The sequence below is a fragment of the Chaetodon auriga genome, chromosome 20 (genome assembly GCF_051107435.1).
Source record: "Chaetodon auriga isolate fChaAug3 chromosome 20, fChaAug3.hap1, whole genome shotgun sequence".
NCBI lineage: Eukaryota > Metazoa > Chordata > Actinopteri > Chaetodontiformes > Chaetodontidae > Chaetodon > Chaetodon auriga.
The window spans coordinates 17,116,053-17,128,531 of record NC_135093.1 but is presented as its reverse complement, the minus strand read 5'-3'; positions in this window follow the sequence as shown (position 1 = coordinate 17,128,531).

Below are 12,479 nucleotides of genomic sequence, written 5' to 3'. Positions count from 1 at the left end.
GCGGATTGAAAGATGAATTTATACAAATATTTCCCTGAGCTGCTCTGAGGGCAGAAATAAGTTCATTGGTTTGAGCCAAATGCCTGGTTCAGTTTAGCTAATAAGACAAAACTGAGGTATTAAAGCCAAAAGCTATTCACATACAACTATTAAAAATAATTCCTTAATTCACCTGAATCGTGTGTCTGTGTCCAGTGCTTGGATTCATCGTAACAACATAACAATTTTGTCACTGCTAGTTAACTGTTGCAGTCAGCTAAGCTAATATGCTAAAGTAGCTAACTTACATGGTATGGCCAGACTGCCTTTCCTCAACAAGACAATGTCAACTTACAATGTACAACCTTCTGCTGACAATGTCAGCCATCTTCTCTTGCCTCTTTTCTTTCATTAGATGTCAAGAGCAGTTCTGTCAGGATTTGTAAGAATTATTTCATATTATCCTCACATGGTTTGGAGCAGCTCAGGACACTGCACATATCCATGCAAAGCCAAAAGTTGCATTTTACATAAACTATGTACTCATGCTATTAACTGACTGCACAGTCGACATTTTTTATGCACATATCAGCTACAGCTCTTTGTACTTACATGTGTTCATATATGAACACAACTGAACCTTATAAGGTTCAGTTGCAGTTTTATCTGCGAGCTTGTTCCCTGGCCGCCATGCTGTATTGGCCTGGTTGTGGAGAACGTTAAGGATGCAGGAGTTCATCTCCTTACTGACGACAAGCTATGAGATCATTTGCATCACTAAGCTGTGAAAACACATTTTACTTGATCCTTAATTCTGTCTTTCAATAGAAAACTGTTTGAAGCGCTGATCGATAACAGATGTTGCTTTGACCATTTTGTCAACTTTCATCCTCTTTAGGGATGTTCGAGGTCAGAGTCTGTCACTTTCACTTTCCCCAAAAGGCTGTTTCCAGCATGGACTCAAACTAGCAACTCTCCAGCCACAGGCTTGACTCTGTGCCCATTAGGCCACAGCTCATGTTCTTTGTTCTCTCCGGGATGTTCCTGCTCGGAGCTGCTCGTTGGACCACTCAGCCAAAACTTTAAGCCACTGTGACAGTTACTGGCAACAGACAGCAGCAGCCCTGCGTGAGTTACAGAAGATCACCACATGTGTGATCCCACAGAGCATGAGTTATGCTCCCACTGCCTTTTGTTGTCTTTTGATCACAATTTATCGCCGAGCGTTTTGGGTCGACCTTGCCTTCTGACTCACAGAAAAATGATGGCGAGATTACTTTGCATGTGAAGATATTTTTATGTTGTCTCTGGGATATTGCTGAACAGTACCCTGCTGACTGGTTGATGTTGGTCAGGGTAGAGTTATTTAGTGTACAGCATGTAAAACTATGGGTGGTGAGTTATTCTGGCTGATACAGAGTGAATTCGTTAATTTACTGAACCTTTTGCTGAACCCCAATCATAGTTTATCAAATGTAATAAGTAGGTCTGTCAAGCTTTATGTTTTGATATCCACATGGTGCAGAAGTGTAAGGAATGAATTAATGTTGCATGTTTATCTGCTCTAATGTAAGATGTCTGCATGCCCGGCTTGCCAGCTTACCCACTGCAGTCATCTTTTAGGAAAAGGGGCATGCCATTAGCCAACTACTTTGCATTATTATGTGGGCATAACTGACAGTTTACATAAGAGAAACACATGTTCAGGATTGGAACATCTTCTGCGTGGGTACAAAAATATCTGAGTTTCAAGAAATCTTACGTTACATGTTGATTGGCATCAGGTTTAACCTCAGTCTGGAGATGGTGTTTTCAACCAGCTTCTGGGGTTTTGGCATTAGCGTTAGCATACAGAAGCTAGCTACAGCCGATGTGAAATCGTAGTCATAGTAGCCAAATGGTAAGTAAGTGGGTCAGGACTTGGCCAACAGCCAGTTGGCAAAGCAGAATTATTTTTCATCAGAGGTACCCCAAAACATTTATAGCAGCGACTCAAGTAGCTGCTCGCTGGTGTCCACGCTCCTCTTAGACCTCAGTTTAAGCAGCTCACACACTCAAGTGGTGGTGCTCTTGTCCTCTTGTCCTTTAACCACAGGTTCCCCAGATGCTGTAACTATGAACAGGGGGAAAAACTAAACAGTCAGGGTAGCACTGATGAGTCACCAGCCTAATGGACCGTAGTATGAAACCTGATACGGGCTGTGTCTGCCTTGAGAGGGCAGTTTAGCAAAAACATTGTCATTACTACAACCTGAGGCCTCCCAGGCCAGGACCTCATGCGGTGAACCGTATGCCAAGAAACCAAAGAGAGGAGAGGGAGAGGACAGGCTGAACATGATACAATCAGGGATGGATGGAGTCCAGTTTCAGACAGTGAGAGCCGGGAGGAGGGAGAGCGAACGGGCCAAAGTCTTTGTTTTATCTGGAGCGAACAAGATACTTGCATCATAGCAGCTCTCCAAGAATAATGTCAAAACCTGATGACTCAAAGAGAAAATAGAGAGTTGATGAAAATGAAGCTTAGTCTGTCTCGCCTGGTTAGCACTCAAACTGGAGAGCACAGTGTGAAAGTGGGTTTTGGACAACAGATATGTTTGTGTATCATTATCTTGTTTATACATTGTTTTAGATTTTTATTTGCTGCAAATCCGAGTAGTCCACCAGAGTAATGGATGCAGACAGTGCAGTTACATAATACAGTCAATGGCACTGTGTATCTGAGGTGACTTGTCAGCGGTCACTCAGCATTTTATATTTGAGCATAAGTGACTTGTATAACCTGTGCGTGTGCATGCGTGTGTGTGTGTGTGTGTGTGTGTGAGAGAGAGAGAGCATGCAAAGATTTCACTTTTCATTGCGTATTTGTTATTTGTTTGTACTGCTAATGCTGTGCGTCCAAGACAAACTAGGGGAAAAAACTTTAACCTTTTTCAGGCATCAGCAGTTAGTCTATTACTTCATAAGCTGAAATACAGTTTTTTTTTTCTCTTTCAGCTTCCATTGGCCTCAAGTGTAAAACACACAAATGTATCTTCAGACTGGCTGCAGGAAATGCATGGAGGGAAATAACCATGAATATTCAAAATATTAGATGCTATGCGGTAGTAAATCAACTGCTAAGACAAAGGGAAAGTTAAAGTGAGGCTTTGCATTGAGCTGTGTATGAGGATGCCTCAAACAACTGTACAGACATTTCTTCGATCAGCATATAGTCCAGACAGACACTTACAGTACGGTTACTTCGCGAGGGGGGATAGAAAATCCAAGATTCTACAGATGTCGGTGCCATTTGACGAGTGTTTGGATTAATATTGTATGCATTGCTTTCACTTCAAACAAGCCTTTTTTTTTATAGACATATACAGTATAAAATATCTAATTATATAGCTTAATCTGGGCTAGACTGAGATTTAGTTGGAGACAACAGTCATGTTTACAGATGCTGTTAAGCTGTACGACTGTACTCCAGCAGCCTCACCCTCAAGCATCAAGAGTGTCATTTAGCTCTTTACCACACTGACGGTGATCATTCATGTATCTTATGAGCCTCAAATCTCAGCGTGAAAGCTTTGGTTATGAATACAGTTGTTTCTGGTTTCCATTCAGTCTTTTCAATTCAGTACTTTATCATTAACATAAGAATAGTTGGATGCAAACGTCAGACGTGATTGAAAATGAAGAATTTCATCCGTCTCACAGTCATTTCTCACATTATGTGAATGTACGGTCATTTCCTTCTAAAGAAGCACAGCCTGGCTGCTTGATGACACAATGCCGGTCTGGTCTATGTTCCACTGTTTTATTACAGCTTCAATTTTTCTTAATAAAAGCGCTGACCCACACAAGAGTGAAAACATAAAACTACTAATGACCTAGTGGATTATCCTGGTTAGCTTTAATGGATCCAAATGAGCTAACTTTTCCAACGGAACTGCAGTTAAATACCATCTCTAGTTCTCACAATGGCTGACACATGTAGCACCCATAGGCGCATCATACAGACTCACGTGGAGGTAAAAAAACTGAAATCAAAAAAGGGTCAAGATCTTGTTTATGTTGGTATTGATGTCTGCAGTTCTAACTGCCGCTAACTTTGGAATCGAGCCTGCGGTGGAAACAAATTTTGTGTGTCTGCCTTTTCACCATGAGGGTCACAAGCGGTGCCATGTCATCGCTGCAGTCCCCCCAGTCACTCACACAAAAGGCTCTGCTTCATGTCCCCAGTATGCCACTGCATTAAGACTGAGACAGTGTGTGTGTGCGTGCGTGTGTGTGTTGACTCTGCTTTGGGACACACATACATACAAGGTGTTGGGTGATGGAAATGGAGCCCTGTCACCATCACTTTCTGCTTGTATAAATTTGACGATGGCAGCCTTGATAGTGGAGAGAGTGAGCTTCATTCTTCCAAAAATGCTAAATTACTCTCATCTAGGACTTACTACACGACTGTCTGTGCAGTTGCCTTGTTTAAATATAATATACTAGTACATTTTGATACACAATACATTTTGACAATAGGTTTATATTTCATAAAACTGTAATGATCCACTGCAACAAACCCTGTTGTGTTCAGAGGCTTGTAAGCAAATCAGCTGTAATCAAAACCAGTTGTAATTTGTTTAAAGTAACATTAAGAACATAAGTGATTAATCTGGTGAAGTATAATTGTTTGCAAATGTAGACTACTGCAAACGTCTTAAAATGACAGCACTAATTCTGGGAGTATGTGGGAGATGTTTTACACTGGCTCAAGAATGTGTCAGGGAAAGAGATACCCAGGCAACTTGCCACGTGGTGTATCACACAAAGTTGGCCTTGTAGTTGTACAGCTTACAGCGGGATGCTTGATCCACACACACAGACAGTTGAGATGCTTAGAAAAGAGGATAAAATGCTGCCACGTGACAGCAGGGAAATGCCCTTGATGTTGGACAGTGCAGGAGTTCAGGCTCACTTTCTGGAAGCTCTAACTTTTAGAGATGTTCTGGGACACATCAGTGGTTTAGCTCCGACCACACATAGTGAGAAATCTCATAAAGCCTTTGTCTGAAACCAAACAGATAAACAAATGGATCATGTTTCTTAGGGTGGATTTATTTCTTAATTTCTTTAACTCAAAGGTCTTATTGCCCATCTTGACATCTGTGAACTCAAGATTGTGTGGTTAATGCATGTCTGAAATTCAGATCACCTTTGCAATAGTAGTTAAGGTGAAGTTAAAGTATGGGTTATAAATAAGAGCAAACAAGCTGAATTAATAAGGAACATCGACATCTCTCCATCTGTGTTCCAACGTAATCCTTGTTCAAAAGAGCACTGTCTACTACACTAACGACCAGCAAACCGTAAAGTGACCACAACAAAGCGCAGAGAGCAGAGGGGGGAGTCGGCGGTTGGAGAAACGTGCACCTGAGGCAACGAGTAAAGGCTGGTGTTCTCACCTGTGATGTCATTGGCAGGAGCACACCGGCCGGAGAGAAACCAGCCCACCTCTTCCTGCCCTGGCATCTGAAGGACGCCCGAGGGAGCGAGACGTCAGCGTCACCGCAGCCGTCCGCCGCCGCCACCATCATCAACACCAACATCACCATCATCTATGGAAGGTGAAGTCCATATATCTTTCATCCATCCATTTTTACCCACTTGGGATGAAGGGTTTGGTACCTGCTTCCCTGACCCTTGTTTTCTTTTCTGACTTTCTCCCATATTCCATACCAAGCATCAATCCACTCCTTAGCAACACCACGCTGTCATCTCAAGTGTCTCTTTTCCTCCGTTTATTTTTATTCTGTAGGACTGCTGCGTCAGTGGCTGACTTGGCTGTCAGGCTTTGTCTCGTATTTTATTACTAAAACCTGTTAGAGTGGCAGCAGATGATACGTGTGGTGTCCAAACGCAGAGTGCAGTGAATTTGAACCCGGCACTGGCACGTTTCTTACTATTTACATAAAATATGCACTTAATTCTCTGTTTTTACTTGATTTTTCTCTTCCTATGTTGGGATTCCCCCTTTCCCCCCTTGTCCTTCCTGTCTCACCGCAGCCATTCTCTCTTTGGGTTATATAGCTCGGATTAGACAAGTCAGGATTTACACACACAGGAAAGATAAGGGGACAGTTTTACGGCACAACCACTATTTTAGAGGTGTGTATGAGAGTCGAAGAACCATTTTTAGACTGCAGACATGGCTGGAAAATTGGTGTAAGCCACTTAAAAACTAGGTAGTAACATTTTAAGGCCTCATGGCTTTTCACGGAAACACCTCCCCATACAGAAAATATACCATATTAATCATGAAGCTATTAGCACGGTTGTCTGTACCCAGGCAGGGGGGGACTCATATTAAATATAATACTCTATTTAGTTACAGATTTAAGTCTGCAATAGTTTGTGAGTTTGCACATGTTCATTGTATATCAGACTGAAATTATTAACCAAAGTGTCCAGTCTTGTCTCAAAGGATTTCTGCATTTCAAAAAAATCATTATTCTACTTATTTTTTAAACAAACATCACCAGTGTTATTGCAAAAGATTAGGATTAGCAAGCACAGGAAAACACTGTCTCAATGACACCAGACCCCATCCAGGAAGTTTTTACTCAGAGCAATGCCTCAGAGTGGAAGGTTGGCATTGGCACTGGGACTATATTGGATACAGATCCGGAGGTTTTGCTCCAGAGAGTGATCCCAAAAGCTTTGAATGTCGGAAACCTCAGCTTCTAGCTAAATACTAGCTCTTCCTCATCAACAGTCCTGCAGTGTCGAGCAAACTTTGCTCTATCAGGGTCATTTTGTGGTGAAGATATAACTCACTGCACCTTCACAATGTCTGTTACACAATGTGAATACTGAAAAACAGTCTGTGTGTTGGAGCCAGTCATTGGCAGGAGTTCCCCAGTGGTCCAGCGTACTTGTTGGTGACCTGCTGTCCTGTATGGTAACGGTGTCAGTGGGACACAGAGTCCTCTGTGCAGCAGCAGCACACTGGCCTGTTGTGACTGTGGCTAGTTAAACAGAGGCCCTGTATGCCCCTTCATGAGTGGCACGTGTGTCCTCTCCCACTGCTGCTAAATATAGCAACAACAATGGCATCGGGAAATGCCTGTTTAGAAAGAAACCTGACCTCAGATGATATCAGCTTACAGCTTATGAATAAAGCTTATAGAGACTTTTAATTTTCCATCGATGGCAGAGAGGCTGAATGCTCGTTTGTTTGATCGCTGCAATTTTGGCCAATTTAGATCTATAGGTAAAGAAGGCTGTTAAGAACCGTAAATGGAAAAGCTTTCAAAAACTGCTCGCAAAAAGCTGAAAATAGCAATAAATTGACTTATATTTCCATGAAAATTGTGACGGTAATTATTTTAACTTGTTTGTCCGAAGACAGACTTGAAATACTTCTTTCCCGATGTCTTACTTCAAAAAACTCTGTCTGAACTGATTGGCTCTTTGTTTGACCCATTTTCAAATGGTCTGCGTATAACAACCTATAAGAGACGTCCTGCTTTATCAGGCTTCGTGCCAAAAGCACCAACTGTGGGTCAGCACAATACAATATGTTGACCCTCCAAATCCTCCCACTCAGCTGAGGCGAACCATTAGAACAATCCCTGGTGGAATATATCATAGTTATAGCTCTTAAACCTTGTTGCTCAAATACTCCCATGCAGATTGGTCTGGACGCCCGCGTGCCTCCCTGGTGGTCCGCTCGGCTGAAAGACGGTGATTAAATTATCATCGTCAATCGGAATCATTGCTATGGGTCCTGATATGGGTCAGCCGCCGTTAAGAAAATGGCACGTTCCTCGATGAGAGGACCTGTCTGTGACTGGAAAAGTGTGGAGGGACTGCACAACCTCAGGAAGTGAGCTGCAGCTACAGAATGACCTTCTTTCTCTCCGGAGGCCATCATTCACCCAGGGTGCTGTGAAATGATTAGTTGAATAAAAAAAAAAAAAAAAAGACTTTTTTTTTTTTTTTTACATGTTTTTGAGCTTCCAGTGAAGTAGAAAGGCCTTAAAAGATCAAATAAATATTATCACTCTAGATTAATAATGATTGATGCCTCAGGGAGTTGGCAAAAATGTCTAAAAACCCAAAGCAAAGGAAAGACTTTTCACTGATTAATGTTAGAATATTCTAACAGAACATACCATACGTAACCTGTTTAATGTCTTATATTATGTAGAAATTATAGGAATGACATTATCTTGAAATACTAGTCTTATAATAAAAGAGCATATACCTTTGCAATTTTTACAAAAGCTACATTTTGCTATTGAACGTTTATCATCCTGAATGACTGAAAGCTAACGACCATGCAAAGAAACAGTCGTAAGATCGATGTCCTGTTTGTCCTAAATATATGCATGTATACATGAAGAAGACTGCGACACATATTTAGAAATCTTTTTCCATATATTTGTAGCATAAAAATGACACCTAATATTACCAAAAATGGCTAGTGAATCTCTGCTTATAGCTATTTTTACTCAACAAGCAGGATTTATTTACACTGCAGCCCAGTGGGTAACTCCCAGCCCTCTCCAGCCTCTTAAGCGTCTTGTTATCTCTGTTAGGTGTGTTTGGCTAAGAGTGTGAGAGCTGGATGCTGTATGGGCGTCTTGTTCTGCGTGTTTGCTTTTCGCCACTGGAGTGGCGAGAAGATGGATGAGTCTTTCAGTGCCGATAACTCTGGTTTCTCTGCCACGATTAGTGACCAGCAGGCTAACACCCCCTGTGATCCCACTTCATCTCAAATAGACTGGAAAATCAAAGATTGTGGAGTTGTCGGGAGTGACCACTTCTATATTCGGTCCAACCATGATGGACAACCTGGGTTCAAACCTAGCAGTTTCAGTACCTCTCAGTGTTGGTCATCTCTCTTTTCTTTCTGTCTCTCTCTCTCTTTCACACACATACACTGTCTCTGTTAAGAAGCATCACACAGAAATGCAGGAAGGCACTGTTCCTAGATCCGTCAAAGCTAATTCGTCCTTGCAGTTTGCCAGCAACAGAAGGATTTAGACAACGAAGGAAATTATGTTGAAGTAAACATGCCTGCTTGCATGTAAACTCATCAGCACTCGCAGCGCGTTCCAAATAATTCCATTTAATTTTCAGCGATGAAGTGGAGGAAAATGTGTCGCGATGGTGCAGAGAGTTGTCGGGGTTGAAGTTGCGGACTGTGTAAGTTTGCGTCATGGTTCCCAGACTGCGGTGCTGCACGCGTCATGAACAAGAAGAGCTGGAATATTTCCTTTCAGCAGTCATGGGAATGTTAATATCCACAATCCGGCTCTCTGATGCACCTACTCTGCGCAGCTTGTTTTTTGCACAACATCCAAGCATTAAGCATTTAAACCGCTTGATTAGACCTGAACGCTCCATCTGCATGATTAGGCAAGCTTGTAAGACACAGAACAGTGGTTGTATTCTAAAGGGATATTAATTGGCTGATAAATTTCAATAAACAGACTTCTTCACTTCTGAATATTGTGCAAAGGTTTCCCCAGTGATCACGAAATGCCAAAACACAAGGACAAAAGGGCCCAGATTGGGTTCATCAGTGGGGTTGAATAAGGACGCTAAGGCAGGAGACTCACTTGATGCTCATCGCTGTGTATTGAAGATGCTCTGTCCAACATTTATTTGAATGGTATTTAATTACGTTTCTTTAGCCCTGCCAAGAATTACTGATTAGGATGGATAGACCTCTGACACAGAATTTAAATCATCATGGAGCACAAAAATTCTCAGTTGAAACCAATAATACAATTCAGTGTAGGTCAGTAACTCCTGAAGGAAAAGTCAGACAGCTCTCATTTTCTGTTTACAGAGCCATGTCTGTGAAGCAGAATGAAAACTAAAATGAAACTCCAGTTCATCATAATGGCAATGAATGGCACTGGCTGGCTGATGTCTGATTTTTATTAGGAACCTTGATATCATGATCATATCATCAAGTAAAAGTCATAACATTTTAACATTATGTAGCTTTTGAGAGTAGAAATAACACATTCCTCCTCTTACTGATGAAATACATTCAAGGCTTTTGCTGTTACAGCCTTTCTCGGTCTGGCTGACCTGTGCATTATAGTGGCCAATATTACCTCATCTGAACAAACTTTAGGGGCCTGATCTTAGACCTGCTGCAAAGCGGCATTCTGGGCACTGCAGGTGTGTATGGACATGTGCCCATCTGTGCACCCATGAGGGTGTTGATCTTAAACTGAGGTCAGGTTTGGTTTAATTAATGATAAGCTCAGAACACATCACTTTTATGCCCAGATTATGTGCTGTATAAGATGAACTGCCCTGAATGTGCTGTGCACTTTAGACCATGTGCTGTAGATTGGTTAAACCGGGCAGCAGTTGAATGTTGCTGTGTAATGTGTCCTGACATGATGACCTCTCTGTACCTGTGCTTCTGCTACACTATGTTGTAGCAACAGTAGTTGTTTCTTTTGGCCACAGTGGCTGCAGTTCAGCAAAAGTTACATAATCCTTTCTCAGCATTTGCACATTTAAAACTGAAGATGCTGTTCTCGAGGCTTCCTATGACACGTACTGTATTTAGAACCAGGTGCCAGATGTAATCTATGTTTCGCATGATTAGCTATGTACACGCATGATTAAATTTGTACCCAACCTAACAGCTAACAATCATGATTTAATGCACATTATTTTGAGGCTCCTTTATATATATATTAAAAAAAGCTTGAGGACCTCCTGTGCTATAGTATCAATTACTGCATATTTTAAGAGCTTAGTGGTAGGTAAAGCCCAATGAACAAATATTTGATGTGTCCAGGCAAACATTTCCCCCCCCGAGTTTAATCATTACTGAGAACAGCAGACCTGTGTAGGTGTCCTTCAGTGAATCTCGGTGCTACATAAACACTTGCGGTGGAAGGTGTTTACTCGAATCTCCAGCAGACGTGTGCTCAGGCGTCCACGGAACAACTTAAATGTGTTGGTTGCATGGCCAATTTGACCTTCTTGAGAACTTGCGGCGAGCGTGTGTGTTTGTAAGCTATCTATTACAAACACGGAGTGAAAACGCAGCTGGAAATTAGAGGAGTTTGGAATGAACAGGGTCCTCCTCCCTCCTGTCTGAAAGTGCCTTTTGTTTGTTGTATGCGAAGGTTAAAGGTCAGTATGTAAGCTATACATACATCCACGAATCATTTTACAACTGGAACCAGAGTGAGTTTCATTTGCAAAACAAGTCACCAGTTGAAGGTCAACTGTGACGGTCTACTAAAAATAAAAATTCAGAGGGTTTAATACTCATTCCAAAACAAAAAAATGCTTGCTTTTATATGCATTGATCTAGAAATCTGTACATTTGACCATTTTCTTCATTGTAAGTCAGTCTTAATAAAAGACAGCAGCTAAATGCCTTCCATGTAAATGTGAAAGCCTGGTGTTGTCTTTCCTAGCAGGATGTGCAGGAGGAAAGCAGCCTCTCATAGGGGAGCTGCGTCAGCCTCATAATGCTACTGTGTCCGAAGATGGATATGACCATTAAAATTCAGAGGAATGTTGGTACCAAGATTCTCTTGAGACTGTCTTTGATCGTGCTTATACTCATTCATATGAGAAGTGTTCTTCTCTGTGTGTCTCTGTACACAGAGAAGAACACTTGCAGTCGTTCGTAATACTTGTGAGGAACAACCTTGATGGTAATCATGACTAATCTAACCTCAAACCTTGACCTGAACCTCGCCCTGTCTGAGCCATCAATTGTGTGGAAGGCAGATCCGGATGTGTCCAATTGCGTTTATGAAGGCCGTTGTGTGTTTTTTTTAATTGAAGGAAGAGAAGTTTAACAGATAATTTTCATCCTTGAAGCTTCTCCTCATATAAAACAAAAAAATATATATACTATTTAAAAACAGTTCCAATAAATCATAAATCTCACTTTTGAGTGGTTTCTTGAGGGTTGTTTCTAAGGGCACTGGAATGGTTTCATTACAGTCCCTTGTGGCAGATGGAGTAAAACTCCCACAACATTGACAGTTATTAGCATTCACCAGCACAAAGGGTGCAAAAGTGAGATTTGTTCTTTATTGGATGTGTATTGACAGTGTCAGGTTGTCATTTGTCAGTTTGATTGGCTGCCAAACTTCAACATGGCGGGTTTTATCTAATATGAGCGGAGAAAAATGTGGACTTTGATTCACGCAGTACATACTTATGCAAGCTGAGTGAAAGTCTACTGAGCCTATTGATTTACATCTGACCCCCTCCACCCCCCCTTCCTCTCCCTGGGCCTATAGATTTACATTAGTGTTTCCATATAGAGAAGGAGGAAGCAGACTGAAACATGGGGCAGGAATAGGTTCATGGAGTCACTATCTATTTACTGTAATCTACTTTTAATCCCTATGAAAAGGACGGATATACATTTAGTCCCGCATGTAAATGCAGGAGAGAGCTGTTAACATCCATCTCTTGAAATTTGCTGCATGAGATGCTCGAGCGTCATAAAA